Source organism: Callithrix jacchus, chromosome 5 (genome assembly GCF_049354715.1).
Source record: "Callithrix jacchus isolate 240 chromosome 5, calJac240_pri, whole genome shotgun sequence".
Taxonomy (NCBI): Eukaryota; Metazoa; Chordata; class Mammalia; order Primates; family Cebidae; genus Callithrix; species Callithrix jacchus.
Window position 1 is genome coordinate 147,264,557 of NC_133506.1, and position 19,606 is coordinate 147,284,162.

The 19,606-nt window shown below is 41.7% G+C and overlaps 1 protein-coding gene and 1 pseudogene across 1 annotated transcript in view; one reads left to right on the top strand and one right to left on the bottom strand.

Moving 5' to 3' along the window:
* The window catches only part of FLT3 (fms related receptor tyrosine kinase 3), a 150,275-nt gene that overhangs the window by 117,640 nt on the left and 13,029 nt on the right, over positions 1-19,606 (bottom strand). Inside the window, exon 2 of the mRNA XM_035302422.3 lies at positions 13,723-13,782. The gene's annotated coding sequence lies outside the window, so the exon portion shown is untranslated. The remainder of the gene's footprint in view (positions 1-13,722; positions 13,783-19,606) is intronic.
* LOC100405364 (high mobility group protein B3 pseudogene) lies at positions 8,532-9,273 on the top strand (annotated as a pseudogene).

The following is a 19,606-nucleotide window of genomic DNA, read 5'->3' on the forward strand; positions in this document are numbered from 1 at the left end:
AAATGGGAGCTGTTGAAAAATATGCTTTCAAAGAGTTTAAGGTTAAAAAAGGGTAAAAACTATATAACATGACAGTCGCTAAATTTTTAGAAGTTATGTGTATGCCTACTCAAATAACCAGAAGACAATACACCAAAATGCAAATTGGTCATCTCTGACTCATGGCCTTAGGAGTGAGATGGAACTGATTTCTCCATTAGAAATCTAAGGCTCAGAGCTGTTAGGTGACCTACCTAAAGTCTCAGAGCCAGTAAGAAGCTGAATGTGATTAGAATTCAAATTGGCTTATATCCAAAACCTTTGTTTTCAACCATTATGGCGCAGAATAACAATTGCCACCACTTGAGTTCCTAAAATGTGCCAAACGTTACAATCCTTGTTTCACTTAATACTAACAACAATCCCATAGGTTAGGTATTTTTTCTATTCCAAAGAAGTCTAATAGCAACCTAAATTTTGAAGCAGGGAGAGATGGATGATTCAGAAAGCCAAAAGAAGCCGGGTGAGGTGGCTCACGCCTATAGTCCCAGCACTTTGGGAGGCTGAGGTGGGTGGATCGTGAGGTCAGGAGATTGAAACCATCCTGGCCAACATGGTGAAACCCTGTCTCTACTAAAAATACAAAATTAGTCTGGTATGGTGACACATGCCTGTAATCCCCGCTACTTGGGAAGCTGGGGCAGGAAAATCGCTTGAACCCAGGAAGCGGAGGTTGCAGTGAGCTGAGATCATGTCATTGCAATCCAGCCTGGGCAACAAGAGCGAAACTCCGTCTCAAAAAAGAAGAAAAGGAAAAGGTAGGCAGGAGTGGTGGCTCACGCCTATAATCCCAGTACTTTGGGAGGCCGAGGTAGAGTGGATCACCTGAGGTTGGGAGTCCAAGACCAGCTTGGCCAACATGGTGAAACCCCGTCTCTACCAAAGATACAAAATTAGCCAGGCATGGTGGCACATGCCTGTAGTCCCAGCTACTGAGGAGGCTGAGGCAGAAGAATCACTTGAATCTGGGAGGCGGAGGTTGTTGTGAGCCAAGATTGGACTATTGCACTTCAGCCTGGGCAACAAGAACAAAACTCCGTCTCAAAAAAGAAAAAAAAATAACGTGGTGCACACCTGTAGTCTCAGCTACTTGGGAGGCTGAGGCACGAGAATCGCTTGAACCTGGGAGGCAGAGGCTGCAGTGAGCCAAGATGGTGCCACTGCACTCCAGCCTGGGTGAAAGCAAGATTCCATCTCAAAAAGAAAAAAAAGAAAAGAAATATTCTTTTTATAGAATAAGTATACATGTCAAATGCAAAAAAAGAAAAAAGTTAGAAAGTATCCATAGGCACACTCACACTACCTGTACCAACTGGTAACCATTTACACTTTGATGCCAGTCGATATAGTTTTTTCTCTAAGTGTATAGTTATACATAGATCTAGACATATATTTTTAAAATAGAATTATCATATACATGCGCCTTTTTTTCTTAAAAAAAAATTGACCCGGGGTGGTGGCTCACCCTTGTAATACCAGCAGTTTGGGAGCCCAAGTCCAGTGGATCGCTTGAGGTCCGCAGTTTGAGACCAGCCTGGCCAACATGGTGAAACCCCATCGCTACTAAAAATACAAAAATTAGCTGGGCGTGGTGGCAGGTGCCTATAATCCCAGCTACTCGGGAGGCTGAGGCAGTAGTGAGCCAAGATTGGGCCATTGCACTCCAGCCTGGGCAAAGAAGCAAGATTCCATCTCAAAAAAAAATATATATATATATACAGTCCATGCTGATTATGCCACAACATTGCTGTTAAGTTACTCATTCCGTGATACTAATGAATCATAATTTATAGAACCAATACATGTTGTTAGACATTTTATAGGTATCTTTGTTTTTGATTGTGTTTTTAAGACGGAGTCTTGCTCAGTCACCCAGGCTGGAGTGCAATGGCGTGATCTTGGCTCACAGCAACCTCTGCCTCCCGGGTCCAAGCAATTCTCCTGCTTCAGCCTCTAGAACAGCTGGGACTACAGGCGCATGCCACCACACTCACCTAATTTTTGTATGATTATTTTATTTATTTATTTAGAGACTGAGTCTGGCTCTGTCGCCCAGGCTGGAGTGCAGTGGCGTGATTCAAGCAATTCTCCTGCTTCAGCCTCCGGAGTAGCTGGGAGTGCAGGCGCACGTCACCACACCCGGCCGCCTGGCTAATTTTTTGTCTTTTAGTAGAGACGGGGTTTTACCAGGTTGCCCAGACTGGTCGAGAACTCCTGAGCTCAGGCAATCCTCCAGCCTCAGCCTCCCAAAGGGCTGGGATTACAGGTATGAGCCACCGCGCCTGGTCATTTTTGTATTTTTAGTAGAGATGGTGTTTCACCATATTGGCCTGGCTGGTCTGGAACTCTTGACCTCGTGATTCACCCTCCTCAGCCTCCCAAAGTGCTGGGATTACAGGCGTAAGCCACCACGCAGGGCCAGGTATCTTTGTTTTAACATTCAGTTATTATGGCTACACATTTTATTTATTTAATTGTATTTTTTATTTTTACAGATTCAGTCTCTCTGTGTTGCCCAGGCTGGTTCAAACACCTGGGCTTAAGGAATCCTCATACCTCAGCCTCCCAAAGTACTAGGATTAAAGGTGAGAGCCACTGAGGCTGGCCAAGGCTGCAAATTTTAGAACTTAGTTTTTTAATTTTTTATTTATTATTATTTTTTAATAGAGATGAGGTTTCACTACGCTGGCCAGGATGGTCTTCATCTACTGACATTGTGTTCCACCTACCTTGGCCTTGCTAAGTGCTGGGATTACAGGCATGAGCCTCCGTGCCCGGCCAGAACATAGCTTTTAGAAGCTTTTGGGCTCAACTTACAAATCTTGTCATTTAATTTATAAATCAAATATGGTTTTGAAATTTAAAACATTCATCTTGTAGTTTGATAAATAATCATCTTATAAATTTAAATTATTGAATTGTATTAAATCTTCCTAAACATTCACACCTTTATGAAATTCTCTTAGAAATTTCAAACTAGTCACACATTTAGTAAATTTATTGCTCTGTAATGTGTCAAACACTTAATAAAAGTCTAATCAAACTTTCTCAGTATTTAAGAAGCATTTACATGCAGAATTAGGCAAAATTTGTAGATTTACTAATTAGATTCCATCACGTTTACACAGTGATTACAAACTTAATTAGCTACATCTTTCTAAGTATTTCACCTAAAAACATAAATTTAATATGTCTGACTCTCTTAAAACATATGAAACACCTCAAATCATGAACAAAACAGAAACTATAACAGATTGCAAACTTATTACACCTGTACAAAAATATTAACACTGCGGCTGGGCGCGGTGGCTCACGCCTGTAATCCCAGCACTTTGGGAGCCCGAGGCGGCTGGATCACGAGGTCAAGAGATCGAGACCATCCTGGTCAACATGGTGAAACCCCGTCTCTACTAAAAATACAAAAAATTAGCTGGGCACGGTGGCGCGTGCCTGTAATCCCAGCTACTCAGGAGGCTGAGGCAGGAGAATTGCCTGAACCCAGGAGGCGAAGGTTGCGGTGAGCCGAGATCGCGCCATTGCACTCCAGCCTGGGTAACGAGCGAAACTCCGTCTCAAAAAAAAAGAAAAGAAAAAAAAAATATTAACACTGCAATTTTGCACCAGTTATTTTTATTATCTAAAAACTTCCTAGAGTTGCAAATTTACTCACCTGCCTAAGAGGAGCTCAGGCTGGCTGTGATTTGTATTTAGGATTATAGGTTGTAGATTTGGCATCAGGAGATGGAAGTTGGGTGCACCTTCCAGGATAATTCACACAGGCCAGTCTCTTTCAGCTAGTTCAAATAATGTTTTTTGCGATTTTTTGTTTTTTATTTATTTATTTATTTATTTATTATTATTATTATTTTTTTTTTTTTTTTTTGAGACGGAGTTTCGCTCTTGTTACCCAGGCTGGAGTGCAATGGCGCGATCTCGGCTCACCGCAACCTCCGCCTCCTGGGTTCAGGCAATTCTCCTGCCTCAGCCTCCTGAATAGCTGGGATTACAGGCATGCGCCACCATGCGCAGCTAATTTTTCATTAAAATCTGGCTTATCATGTATTCCTCTTAGCTACCACCACCATTTTTTTTTTTTTAATTTTTTTTTTTGAGACAGGTTTTCAGTCTGTCACCCAGGCTGGAGTGAAGTGGTGAAATCTCAGCTGAGCGAAACTTCTGCCTCCTGGGCTCAAGTGATTCTCCCACCTCAGCCTCTGGAGTAGATGGGACTACAGGCACGTACCACCATGCCTGGTTAATATTTGTATTTTTTGTAGACATTGGGTTTTGCCATGTTGCCCAGGCCGCTCTGGCACTCCTGAGCTCAAGCGATCTGCCTACCTCAGCCTCCTCCCAAAGTGCTAGGATTACAGGTGTGAGCCACCTTGTCTGGCCATCACCACCTTTTTAAACTGTAATCTCTTATACAAGTTTTCACTTCCTGAATTGAGTGGAAGGAATGTTGCACTTGCAGCTGGTTACTCTCATTCATTTGCACCTCTTCACCCCAACACTTTTCATGATGACAAATACCCATCCTATTGTCTACCCTTAAAGAACATAGAAGCCCTTGCTGCCAACAACTGATCACAGTTTACCAGTTCATTTCTATTGTTATACCTTGAAATCCTCTGTCTTTGAAATCTTAAATTTCAATACCCCAATCTGATAACAACTCCCAATCTCCTCCCTGGTCTCCCTGGTCTGCATTTTTTTTTTCTTGCTGCCCAGGCTGGAGTGCAATGACCTGATCTCAGCTCATTGCAGCCTCCGCCTCCTGGGTTCCAGCAATTCTCCTGCCTCAGCCTCCCAGGTAGCTGGGATTACAAGCATGTGTCACTGTGCCTGACTAATTTTGTATTTTTAGTAGAGACGAGGTTTCTCCATGTTGGTCAGGCTGGTCTCAAACTCCTGACCTCAGGTGATTTGCCCTCCCCACCACCCGCCGCCCCAAGCCTCCCAAAGTGCTGAGATTACAGGCATGAGCCAGGATGCCTGGCCTGGTATGCATCTTAATTCAAGTTTAATTAAATTTCTGTCATTAAAAATCTGCTAGAATTAGTCTGGAAGGTGACTTTTAAAGGAAGGAAAGGGAAAAACATGGTTTGATAGAGCCAATATGAAGAATTTATTCTCAATTCAAGTGATTGCTAGGCGATGGCCCTATAGGGAGAGATCACTAGCTGAGTTCAGGTGGCAAACAGAAAACTCCAGTTGGGGTGCAGTGAGAGATGAAGGTAGGGAAATAAAAGGATGGGGATCAATTTTATATGAGGGCTTTAATTTGAAATGAGAATTTGGTGATATTCTCAGAGCAACACAAGTTTTCATGCCGTGGGAAGGCAACGGGAAAATGTAAACCTTGCCAATAACGCAAGAAAGTCTCCAAGGGTGCCCAGTGACTTACTTGCCTATATACAAAGCCATTCCTGAGCACTTCTGGCTATGAACCTTCAAAATACATTGTTTATAGAATTTTACTGACACTTTTATAATTTTAGAGGATGAACTAGGTTTCATAAATTTTCTTTCCTATTCTTTGCCCCCTAAAAATCATGAACATAATCCTGAAAATCTCAGCATCCCAAATGTCTTCGGTTAGGATTGCTATTAAGTATATACACCAACAACATTTCATTACATCTGCAGATTTATGGTTAACAAAAAAGAATCCTATTAACTAAAGACTGTCTCTGCTTGAATCATTCTCAATTATTCAAAAGACTATTAATGGATTTCAGTTAAAGTTAAAATGGCTCACAACTATCAACCTTTATGCTGGTCCTAAGAACCTCCACCTCCTGGCATTCATGCTTTCTATAATGCCGTCTCCTGGGTGTATGACTTAATGACTCCCTTCTGACACAAAGAACGTGGCAAAATTGACAGCATGTCATTTTCACAATCTGGTTATAAAAAACTATGGCTTCCAGCCTGAGCAGCAAACTCAGACCCTGTCTCTACAAAAAAATTTTAAAATTAGCCAGACATGCTGATGTGAGCCTATAGTCCCAGCTGCTCGGGAAGCTGAGGCAGGAGGGTCTCTGGAGCCTAGGAATTCAAGGCTGCAGTGAGCCCTGATCAAATCACTGTACTCCAGCCTGGGAAACGGTGAGACTTTGTCTTAAAGAAACAAAGCAGGTTCTTTCCTCTCAGAAGCCCCTCTCTCTCACTAAAGAGAGAGATGTTCTCCTTTCTCTTTCTTCTATTAAACCTCCACTCCTAAGAAAAACAAAAACAAAAAACAAACAAACAACAACAACAACAACAACAAAAAGCAAAACAAAACCCTAAAAAATTATCCTGGGCAACATGGCAAAACCCTGTCTCTACAGAAAATACAAATAAACTAGCCAGGCCTGGTGGCGTGTGCCTGGAGTCCCAGCTACTCGGGAAGCTGAGGTGGGAGGTTCACTTGAACCCGGAAGTCCGGGCTGCAGCGAGCCGTGATGGCACCCCTGCACTCCAGCCTGGGCAACAGAGTGAGACTCTGTCTAAAAAAATGAAAATCAGACAGTTGCTTCCATATTGTTTGCCCTCTCTCCTTCTGAGAGAAGTCAGCTACCATGCTTTGAGCTTCCCCATAGAAGGTCCATGAGGCAACGAGCCAATGTCCCTGGCCAACAGCCAGGGAGGACATGAGGCCTGACAACAGGCACATATTAGAGCTTAGAAGGCAATGCTCCTGCAGTCAAGCCTTAAGAAGACTGCAGCCCTGGCTTTGATTATAGCTTGTGGGCCAACCTCGGCCAGAGGAACCCACCTAAGCCACACCCAGATTCCTGCCCCATAGAAACTGTGAGATAATAAATGTTTGTTGTTTTAAAATGCCAAGCTTTGAATTAATCTGTTAAGCTGCAACAGATAACTACACACTTTTTTAAAGCCTACTTTCAAACCTTCATAAATGAATTGAGAAATGTATAAGACTTTGGCCAATGCAGAAAATCATTAAATTTGATGAAAGGAGAAAAAGTTAAAATATGTTGAAAAGAAAGAAGAGCAATGAGAATTTACTAGTAATCATATATAAAACTATATTTTTAATCTATCATTAATATAAATGTTTTGGCCAGGTGTGGTGGCTCATGCCTGTAATCCCGGCACTTTGGGAGGCCAAGGTAGGTGGATCACAAGGTCAGGAGATCGAGACCATCCTGGCCAACATGGTGAAACCCAGTCTCTACAAAATACAAAAATTTAGCCAGTAGTGTTGGTGCCCACCTGTAGTCCCAACTACTCAGGGCTGAGGGAGGGGAATCGCTTGAATCCAGGAGGCAGAGTTTGCAATGAGCAGATATCTCACCACTGCACTCCAGCCTGGGCAACAGAGCAAGATGCTGTCTCAAGAAAAACAAAGTTTCTTTGGGTTGACCTTTTAAAATGATGATTTGCATTAGTGTTGACTTATCCACATCATCTTTAGCCCAATGGCATATGTTAGTAGTTGGAGTGTGTGATATAATCCATGGCTAAAGAAGATGGTGAGAGGAACTGGCTCGGGGTAATTAAAATTGATGTCACAGGCTTCTTGAGACTAAGCAATAGATGACATAATCTTCTAATCTACCTCTAGTCTCTAGCACAGTGGTGTGCAAGAGAAACATAATGCAGCCATACAGGTTACCAATATTTGAAATTTTCTAGTAGCCACATTTTATTTTATTATTATTGTTATTATCTTTAGAGTCCAAGTCTCACTCTGTCACCCAGGCTGGAGTGCAGTGACATGATCATGGCTCACTGCAAGCTCAACCGCCTGAGCTCAAGTGATCCTACTGCCTCAGGCTCCTGAGTAGCTAAGACTATGGATGTGTGCACCATGCTCTACTAATTTTTATTACTATTTTTTATAGATACGGGATCTTTGCTATGTTGCCCAAGCTGGTCTCATACTCCTGGTCTCAAGCCATACTCCTGCCTCAGCATCCCAAAGTGCTCTGATTACAGGCCTGAGCCACTATCTCCCACTCAAAAGTGTATTTCTTTGAAAAGTAAATTATGACTAAGCAGACTTGAAAATTGTTCAGAATATTATGTAATAATAATTGTAAATAGCCCAGGTGTGGTGGCTCATACCTATAATCCCAACATTTTGGAAGGCTGAAACGAGAGGATCACTTAAGCCCGGGAGTTCCCGACCAGCCTGGGCACTATAGTGTGACCTCATCTCTCCAAAAAAAAAAAAAAATATATATATATATATATATATATATACACATACATATATACACATATACGCATACATATACATATATACACATATGCATATATATACATATATATACTTATATGCACATATACATATATATGTGTATATATATCCTATTTACATTATCTTATTTAGCATATATAATTTCATCCTTTCTCCATTTCTTCAAAGCTCATTGCTGTGTCCTAGTGCAAAAAAAATTACTAGGTAGTCATTCTGAATATGTTCTGGTTGGGGGACTGCCCAATTTTTTTTTTAAGAAGTCGCCAATGAGACTAGTGAACAATACAGTCAGGATGGCTAAAGGTGACCCCAAGAAACCAAAGGGCAAGATGTCTGCTTATGCCTTCTTTGTGTAGACATGCAGAGAAGAACATAAGAAGAAAAACCCAGAGGTCCCTGTCAATTTTGCAGAATTTTCCAAGAAATGCTCTGAGAGGTGGAAGACAATGTCCAGGAAAGAGAAATCTAAATTTGATGAAATGGCAAATGCGGATAAAGTGCGCTATGATCGGGAAATGAAGGATTATGGACCAGCTAGGGGAGGCAAGAAGAAGGATCCTAATGCCCCCGAAAGGCCACCGTCTGGCTTCTTCCTGTTCTGCTCAGAATTCCACCCCAAGATCAAATCCACAAACCCTGGCATCTCTATTGGAGACGTGGCAAAAAAGCTGGGTGACATGTGGAATAACCTAAATGACAGCGAAAAGCAGCCTTCCATCACTAAGGCTGCAAAGCAGAAGGAGAAGTATGAGAAGGATGTTGCTGACTGTAAGTCAAAAGGAAAGTTTGATGGTGCCAAGGGTCCTGCTAAAGTTGCCCAGAAAAAAAGTAGAAGAGGAAGATGAAGAAGATGAGGAGGAAGAGGAGGAGGAGGAGGAGGAGGATGAATAAAATACTGTTTATCTGTCTCCTTGTGAATACTTAAGAGTAGGGGAGCGCCGTAATTGGCACATCTCTTACTTGAGAAGTGTCTGTTGCCCTCATTAGGTTTAATTACAAAATTTGATCACAATCATATTGTAGTCTCTCAAAGTGCTCTAGAGATTGTCAGTGGTTTACATGAAGTGGCCATGGGTGTCTGGAGCACCCTGAAACTGTATCAAAATTGTACATATTTCCAAACATTTTTAAAATGAAAAGGCACTCTTGTGTTCTCCTCACTCTGTACACTTTGCAGTTGGTGTGACAAGGAATTTAAAGATGTTTCTGGCATTTTTTATTTATTTGTAAGGTGGTGTTAACTATATGGGTATTGGCTAGAAATCCTGAGTTATCAACTGTGTATATCTATAGTTTGTCTTGTTTGCATCAAGACAAGCTGTTGATGCTCCTTGCCTGGCATTGAGCCTGCAGGAAAGATGCCTTTTGGAGGGGCTGTAGCTCAAGTTGTGCACTGTGAGGCTGGACCTGTTGACTCTGCAGTGGGCATCCATTTAGCTTCAGGTTGTCTTGTTGCTGTATATAGTGACATAGCATTCTGCTACCATCTTAGCTGTGGACAGAGGGGGTCAGCTGGCATGAGATATTTTTGTTTTTTGTTTTTTAAGTGTGGTAGTTTTAAAACTGTTTGTTTTTAAACAAACTGTAGAACTCTTCATTGTCAGCAAAGTGAAGAGCCGCTGCATCAATGAAAGTTCAAGAACCTTCTGTACTTAAACACAATTTGCAACGTTCTGTTATTTTTTTTTGTATGTTTAGAATGCTGAAATGTTTTTGAAGTTAAATAGACAGCATTACATTAAAAAAAAAAAAAGTGGCCAACATGGCCATTATTTGATCTGGTGAAATAGCAGTGTCATTCACAAGCTGTATAACCTTGGCAGGCCACAACTTCTGTTTCTTCATCCATAAGGCTACATCCAAATCTAAATATGTTTTTAACACTGAAAAGTCTACAATTCAACCCCAGGTTATTTTCATTAGGGCTGAGAAAAAGGCAAATGTTTGGCTATGGGATGCACCACAAACAAAATTAACATATAAACCATACCAAATGTTCTTCTAATCCTGTAACATACTTTTAGTATGTTTGCAGCCTGGACCTCCAGGTCTCAAAAGATTCTCCCACCTCAACCTTCTGAGTAGCGGGGTCTACGGGCACACAGCACCACGCCCAACTAATATTTTTGTATTTTTTGGAGAGATGGGGTTTTGCCATTTTTCCCAGGCTGGTTTCCAACTCCTGAGACCAAGCGATCCACCCACCTTGGCTTACAAAAGTGGTGGGATTACATGCGTGAGCCACTGTGCCTGTTCTGTTCTAATTAGGCATCATATTTGGGTTTGTTTGTTTTGAGAGAGTCTCACTCTTGTCACCCAAGCTGAAGTGCAGTGGTGTGTTCAAGTGATTCTCCTCCCTCAGCCTCCCAAGTAGCTGGGATTACAGGCATGTGTCACAAGGCCCAACTAAATTTTTTGTGTGTGTGCAATTTTAGTAGAGATGAGGTTTCACCATGTTGGCGAGGCTGGTCTCAAACTCCTGACCTCAGGTGACCCGCGCACCTTGGCCTCCTGTGCTGGGATTACAGGCGTGAGCCACCATGCCCTTGCCCCCCTACTTTTTTTGTTGTTGTTGAGGCAGTCTCATTCTATAGCCCAGGTTGGAGTGTAGTGGTGTAATCTCAGCTCACTGCAACCTCTTCCTCTGGGTTCAAGCGATTTGCCTGCCTCAGACGCAGTTGGGATTATAGATACATGGAACCACGCCTTGCTAATTTTTGTATTTTTAATAGAGATGGGGTTTCACCATGTTGGCCTGGCTGGTCTCGAACTCCTGATCTCAGGTGATCCACCAGCCTTGGCCTCCCACGGTGTTGAGATCACAGGCATAAGGCAGCATGCCAGGCTCATATTTGTTTACTCATTCATTTAATAAATATTTATGGAAATCTTTCTGTGCACCAAGTGCTGAGTTAAATAGAAACAGTCCTTGCCCTCATGGAGCCATAGCCCAGGAAGACAGACAAATATGAAACAAATAATCTCTAATTACAAATTGTGATAAAGGCTACCAGGGAAAGTACAGGGTGCTGGGAGAGACTATATAACAGAGACCTAATTTAAATTAGATGATAAGGAAAAGGCTCTCTGAGGAGATTTAAACAGACCCATACCAGGATGTGCTCAAGTCAGTCAAGCAAAGTGCATATATTTGGGGAGAGGGCTGCATTCCAGGCAAAGGAAATGGTATGTATAAGGACCTTGAAGTAGAAAAGAGTTTGTTGTGTGGTGGAACTGAAATAAGGCCCAACGGTCTGCACTGAAAGGTGAGCTGGCGAGACACACCATATCACACAGGGCTCTGAAAGTCATGCTAAGGAGTTTGGATTTACATTGATTCGATGGGAAATGAAGGCTTTAATTGGAGGTGGTGAGGGTGTGATCATCCAGTTTACCTTGTAAAATGCTGATTGATGGCTCTGTAGAGAATAGATTATACAAGATAAAGTAGGAGGCTAATGCAATTGTATAGGAGAGAGATGGTGATTTAAATAAGGCTCTAGGCAGTGGAGGGGAAGAGAAGCCACAGATGGATGTTGAAGGCTGAAGGGACTTAGGGAGAAGGTGCTCAGGAGGACTCTCGGTTTTCTTTTCTTCTCATTATTATTCATTTTATTTTATTTTGAGACAGGGTCTTACTCTGTCACCCAGGCTGGAGTGCAGTAGCCTGGGCCAATTCATGGCTCACTGCAGCCTTGACTTCCTGGGCTCAGGTGATTCTCCCACCTCAGCCTCCCAAGTAGCTGGGATTACAGGCACATGCTACCATGCCTGGCTAATTATTTGTAACTTTTTTTTTTTTTATGGGCTCATCCTGAGGAATTTTTTGTATTTTTTGTAGAGATGGGGGTCTTGACATGTTTCTCAGGCTGGTATTGAACTCCTGGGCTCAAGCAATCCACCTGTCTTGGCCTCCCAAAGTACTGGACTCTCAGGTGTCTGCCCTAAGACAAACTGAGTGTTTGGAAATGCCCTTTATTAAGATGGGAATGACTGGCAGAGAAAGAAGCTTGGAGAAATAGTGCAATTTTGACAAGGTAAGGTTGAAAATTCAAATAATAATGTCAGGTAAGCAGTTTGACATACAAGTCTGGAGGTTAGAAGAGATGTCTGGGGTGGGGATAGAAATTTGGAAGTCAGGCCAGGCATGGGAACTCAGGCCTGTAATCCTAGCACTTTGGGAGGCTAAGGTGAGTGGATAACTTGAGATCGGGAGTTCAAGACCAGCCTGGCCAACATGGGGAAACCTGTCTCTGCTAAAAATATAGAAATTAGCTGGGCATGGTGGCAGACACCTGTAATCCCAGCTACTCGGGAGGCTGAGGCAAGAGAATTTCTTGAACCTGGGAGGCGGAGGTTGCAGTGAGCCAAGATGGCACCACTGCACTCCAGCCTAGGTAACAGAGTGAGACTCTGTCTAAAAAAGAAAAAAAGAAGGAGTCAGTAGCCTATGGATAGTATTTAAACCATGAGACTGAAATCTTGGAAGAGGTGAGATCATCTAGGGAAAATAGTTCAGAAGGAGGAGAGAAGAGCTCAGAAAATACAATATCCTAGTGAAATTGTATACTCTGCAAGAAACTAGGCTTCTAAGTGTTGAGCTGCAGCAGCCAGCAGGCTTTCCTTTTCATCGGGGAATAAAATTATTCTGTTCATTGATCTATCCTGTTATGTATATCTATATCTATTTTCTCAGTGAATCCTCATCTAAAGGTCCTAGAGTATTTTTTCCCCCTTGCTCTGAGCCAAAGGAAGGATCCACGTTTTGGGGAGACCTGAATCATACAATTTGGGGAGGCTTCTTTAGGAAAAAGAATACAAAATTCCAAGTATAAAATTAGTCTCAAAAGTAAGTATTGGCCGGGCATGGTGGCTCACGCCTGTAATCCCATCACTTTGGGAGGCCGAGGTGGGCGGATCACAAGGTCAGGAGATCGAGACCATCCTGGCCAACATGGTGAAACCCGTATCAAAAAAAAAAAAGTAAGTATTTATTTAGAATTGAATCACAACAAATTACAGATTTTCAAAAGCTGAAAAATATCACAGATTTCACAAAATCAAGACAAGTAACTTAATTTTTATTTTAATTAATGAATTAGTTATTAATTAACCACATGACACAACTTTTTTCTTTTCTTTTCTTTCTTTTTTTTTTTGAGACAGGGTCTCACTCCGTCACCCAGGCTGGAGAGCAGTGGTGCAGTCTTGGCTTACTGCAGGCTCTGTCTCCTGGGCTCAAACAACCCTCCCACTTCAGCCTCCGGAGTAGCTGGGACTACAGGTGCACACCACCATGCCCAGCTAATGTTTTTATTTTTAGTTGAAATGGGGTTTCACCATGTTTCTCAGGCTGGTTTCCAATTCCTAGGCTTAAGCAATCCACCTGCCTCAGCCTCCCAAAGTGCTAGGATTACAGGCATGAGCCATTGCGCTTACCTTTTTTCCTACCTTTTCTTTTTTCCTACCTTTTCTCGCCGCATAATTTTTGATTGTCTCTTCTCATGACAGTGTTTTTGGAAATCATTCTATAGAGAGAATAGAAAGATAATTCAATATTTTATAAAGCCCACGGTCAATTAAACTTTATATTTTTTCTTTTTTTCTTTTCTTTTTTTTTTTTTTTTTAAAGATGGGGTTTTCAGACGGGGCGTGGTGTCTCACGCCTACAATCCCAGCACTTTGGGAGGCCGAGGCGGGTGGATCACGAGGTCAAGAGATCGAGACCATCCTGGTCAACAAGGTGAAACCCCGTCTCTACTAAAAATACAAAAATTAGCTGGGCATGGTGGTGTGCGCCTGTAGTCCCAGCTACTCGGGAGGCTGAGGCAGAAGAATTGCTTGAACCCAGAAGGTGAAGGTTGCGGTGAGCCGAGATCGTACCATTTCACTCCAGTCTGGGCAACAACAGCAAAACTCCGTCTCAAAAAATAAAATAAAGATGGGGTTTCACCATGATGGCCAGGCTGGTCTTGAACTCCTGACCTCAGGTGATCCACCCACCTCAGCCGCCCAAAGTGCTAGGATTATAGGCGTGAGCTACTGCGCCCGGCCTATTTTTTTCTTTTTTATCTGTCCTTACAATGTATTCCCACAAACTTTATTCTTTATTATTAATAATAGTTTAAATTTTTTACAAACTCAAGATTGGTTATGCCATGTAAATTTTTAGAAGTATTGTCAAATTTGAGAAATCTCGATCAAATTTCTTTAACATATGAGTGGTAAGATTTCACTGCTTTGGTGCCAATTTGTATGCTATCTTGTCTGGAACCACCCGACTATCAGGAAAGGGTGTGTTAGATGTGCTAGGACACAGTCCAATCACGAATGCATAAAACTTATGACTTCGCACAAAAGCACACTTGAGGTTTGTAACAAGGCTATAGGCTTAGCCCTGCAAACACAGAAATCCCAATTAATTCTATTTGGTGTCATTCCCATTTTAAAAAATGAATGCGTTTATACTTGCAGATGGTACGCTGATGAACACATTCCTCATAGGGAGGACTTCAATTTAACAAGGTACTGATGAGAACCTAAGCTTTCAGATGACAATTTAACAAGTTTGATGACTGGAAGACTTTTCTACAGATTAAGTCCTAGCTTTGCATATTTCAAATCTTATTTCTCCTCCACTAGCCAACATTGTAGGCTTAATACAATTTCTGGCCTTGGATTTTTTTTTTCCATATTCTCCCATGCTGTCAAGTTCAATCTGGCCTTGGATTTTTGTGTCATGTTTCATAGCTAGTTGGCATTAGGAGTTAGGAGTGCACTTAGAAGCTATTCTGATGACTATCCGTAACTGAATTATACACAGAATTGACTGTGAGTTCCACAGAGACATCTCACTGAACCCAAACTAAATAAATATATCCCCAACTCAACATCCCAACATCACCCAACATGAGGGGAAGTCCAAGTGGAAACAGACAACAGCTTTAACCAGTTGCAGTTAAAATACATTACTTCTGAACATCTTACAAATATGTATAACCATGGCAGCACATTACTAGGGCCCCTCCCAGGGCCTTAACAGGGCCCTGTGCAAGCCAAACTTCATTAGCTTCATGGTATATCTATCTCTAGTCACAGCACTAAACCTCCCAAAACAGCAGTTTACCCACAACTGGATCCCTTTTTCATTCTTTCTTTGAGGGAAAACTGTTATTTTACTATCCTCATAAACTCTTGTGAGTTAGTCCTGGGGAAATTTCAAAGCGATGATTTAAGGAACTGCTCTGGAAACCCCAATGGCTAGTATTTTAGTTTCAGTTTTTCAAGATGAAAACAGTTGTGGAGACTGGTTGCTCAGCAAAATGAATATGCTTAACATGACTGAACTGTACACTTAGAAATGGTTGAGGCACTATAAAGATACATGCACGCGTATGTTCACTGCAACACTATTCACAACAGCAAAGACATGGAATCAAACCAATGTCCATGACAGACAGACTAGATAAAGAAAATGTGGTACATATACACAGTGGAATACCATGCAGCCATAAAAAGGAATGAGATCATGTCCTTTGCAGGGACATGGATGGAGCTAGAAGCTGTTATCCTCAGCAATCTAAGGCAGGAATGGAAAACCAAGCACCACATATTCTCACTTACAAGTGGGAGCTGAATGATGAGAACACATGGACACAAAGAAGGGAACAACACACACTGGGGCCTGGGAGGTGAGGGCTGGGAGAGTGAAAGCATCAGGAAGAATAGCTAATAGATGCTGGGCTTAATACCCAGGTGATGGGTGATCTGTGCAGCAAACCAGCGTGGCACATGTTTACCTATGTAACAAACCTGCACATCCTGCACATGTACCCCTGGAATAAAAGTTGAAAAAAAAAATACAAAAAATAAAAGAGGAGTGCTAAAAAAAAAATGGTTAAGGCAGCCATAAAAAAGGACAAAGTTATGTCCTTTGCAGCAATTTGGATGTAGCTGGAGGCCATTAGCCCAAGCAAATTAACACAGAAACAGAAAACCAAATACCTCACGTTCTCACGTAAAAGTAGATACTAACCACTGGGTACTCATGGACACAAAGATGGGATCATTATGAGGTAGGAGATCAGCAAAGCTTGTTTTTTGAGCACACATCATCACCCTGCTGATCAAAACAGGTCGTAGCAGAGAAACAGGCCCAAACCAGCCAGGACCAAGATGGCAACAAAAGCTACCTCTAGTTGCCCTCATTGCTCATTATATACTAATTATAACTCATTTGAATAAGACACTCCCACCAGCATCATGACCATTTACAAATGATGACATGGCAACAACCCAGAAGTTATCTTATACGGGCCGAGCGCAGCAGCTCATGCCTGTAATCCCACCACCTTGGGAGGTCCAGGCAGGTGGGCCACTTGAGCTCAAAACATGTCAAAACCCTGTCTCCACAAAAAAATACAAAAAAAAATGGCTAAGTGTGGTGACACACGCCTGTAGTCCAGCTATTTGTGAGGCTGAGGCAGGAGGATTGCTTGAGGTTGGGAGACGGAGGTTGTAGTGAGCTGAGATCACACCACTGCACTCCAGCCTGGGTGACAGAACAAAAAAAATATTATATAGGTTCTGGGAACTCCTTGCCCCCTTTCCAGAAAGCTTGTGAATAACTCGCCCCTTATTTAGCATATAATTAAGAGTGGCTATAATAGCTATTCCAGCTGTTACAGCCAGCAATCCACAAAGGCCACTCTGCCTATGGGATAGCCTTGCTCTCTCTATGGAGCAGTCATTTTCTTGTACCCCACACTGCAGCTCTAATAAATTTGCTTTCTTTCATGCTGGCTCACTATTGAATTATTTCCTGAGAGAAGCCAAGAACCTCCTGAGCTGAGCCCCAATGTTGAGGTTTCCCTGCATCAAATAAATACTGGGGACTCTGAAAGGGGAGAGAGAAGGAAGGAGGCAAGGGCTGAAAAACTTCCTATTATGTGCTATGTTCACTACTTGAGTGACAGGATCATTAGAAGCCCAAACCTCAGCATCATGCAATATACTCATGTAATAAAACTGAATCTTAAAAAACAAAAAATAAAAAATACAATTTTAAAAGAATGGTCACTATGTTGGTCAGGCTGGTCTCGAACTCCTGATCTCTTGATCTGTCCACTTTGGCCTCCCAAAGTGATGGGATTACAGGCGTGAGCCACCGTGCTCAGCAATACTATGTTTTTTTCTTATGCATACATATCTAAAGTTAAATTTAAAATTAGGCACAGAAATAGATTAACAACAATAATTAAAAATTAGAACAATTATAAAAATATGCCAGCATCACTACTTTTGTGCTTTTATTACTCTTGTGCCATTATTGAGGTAAATTAAGGATTCCTTGAACACAAGCACTGTGATACCATGACATTTGACCTGAGAACCAAGGCAGCTACTAAATGAATAACGGGTAGAAGAGTGTAGACAGTGTGGATCACTGGACAAAGGGATGATTCATGTCCTGGGTGGGTTGGAGCCAGATGGTGTGAGATTTCATTATGCTACTCAAACAAGTGTGTGATTTAAAACTTATTATCGCTGGGCGCGGTGGCTCAAGCCTGTAATCCCAGCACTTTGGGAGGCCGAGGCAGGTGGATCACGAGGTCAAGAGATCGAGACCACCCTGGTCAACATGGTGAAACCCCGTCTCTACTAAAAATACAAAAAATTAGCTGGGCATGGTGGCATGTGCCAGTAATCCCAGCTACTCAGGAGGCTGAGGCAGGAGAATTGCCTGAACCCAGGAGGCGGAGGTTGTGGTGAGCCATTGCACTCCAACCTGGATAATAAGAGCGAAATTCTGTCTCAAAAAAAAAAACTTATTATTTCTGGAATTTTCCACTTAATATTTTTGGACCATGGTTGACTGCAGGTAACTGAAACTGGAAAGCGAAATTGTGGATGGGGGTAGTGGGTTCATTCAAAAAATTGTAAATGCTTTTAAAATGAAGTATATCACATAGAGAGAAAAGTGAATAAACCAGAAGTGTATTGATTAATGAATAATGACAAAGTGAAGACACTTTTGTGATCACTACCCAGGTCAAAAAACCAGAACATCACTAACTTTCCAGAAGTCCCCTTTATGTCTCCTCCCAGATGTCCTCTTCTCTCCTTTTTAAATGTAACCATCATCCTGACTTCCAACAGCATATATTAGTTTTGCCTGCTTTCAAACTTTTATCTAAATGAAATCATATAGAATGTACTCATGTCCCTGGTTTCTTTCTCTTAAAATCATGTTTATGAGATTCATCTGTGTTGTTTCATGTAGCACTATTCCATCCATTTTTATTGGTGTATAGTATTCCATTGGATGAATATATCCCGTAATTATTTTATCTATTTTATGGTTTATAAGCATTAGCATTTTTTCAATGCTATGGAAATGGAAGAGATGAAAAGTATATGGGGGTGGTTAAATTTTTCATTTTTTCATGTACAATATTGCTCCTAGCAACATTGCCCTATAACGACCAACATTGCTAGGAACAATACTGTTAAAATGCACATGCTGAATGAAGAGAACCCCCCCCCCAATAGGCTTTGTGTGAGCAACATGACTGTTTATTCACTTGGGTGCAGGTGGGCTGAGGCCGAAAAGGGTGTCAGTGAAGGGCGGTAGGATAGGACTTGGTTTTTACAGGTTTGGGGTGGGCAGTGGAAAGTTACAAAAGTTACTTTAGGGAATAGTGGAGTCATGAGGTTGGAAACAATAGAGAATGTCTTAAAGTTAAGTTGGCACCACAGGGGTTGATCATTTCTTTGGTCTTCCAGTTACTTTAGATTTTCCAGGAACTCATTTGGAGTGTCCGTGCAGGTCACAGGTTAGCATGGTGTCCATGGCACCGTCAGTGAGCCTAGAACACCTTACAAATATTGTACATGCCTTTTGGTGCACCTTTGGTACAAAATGTATGTATTTCTGTTGGGAATTCACCTAGGAATTAAATTGTTATGTATGCATATATTTATTTTCATATATCTATTTTAAATAGATAATGCCAAACTGTTTCCGAATGTAGACACAGCAATTTAAACTCAAATTGCAGTATATAAACATATTCCATTCACTCTACATTCTTGGCACTTGGTATTGTTGCTTTTAAAATTTTGGACATTTTGTCAGCTGTACTGTAGTGTACGGACCAAGGGAAATTTCCTCTTCATCCTATGAAGTTTCACTGAAAAATTAATTCATAAAAGGTAGATTGGAGAAAAGGCATACCAATTTTAAAATGTATACATGGGGAGAGTCACGGAGTGATTGTCCAGCCCAAAGGTGTTCAGAAACTTATACATCATCCTCATAAGACAGGTTATGGGGGAGAACAGAATTCTGTT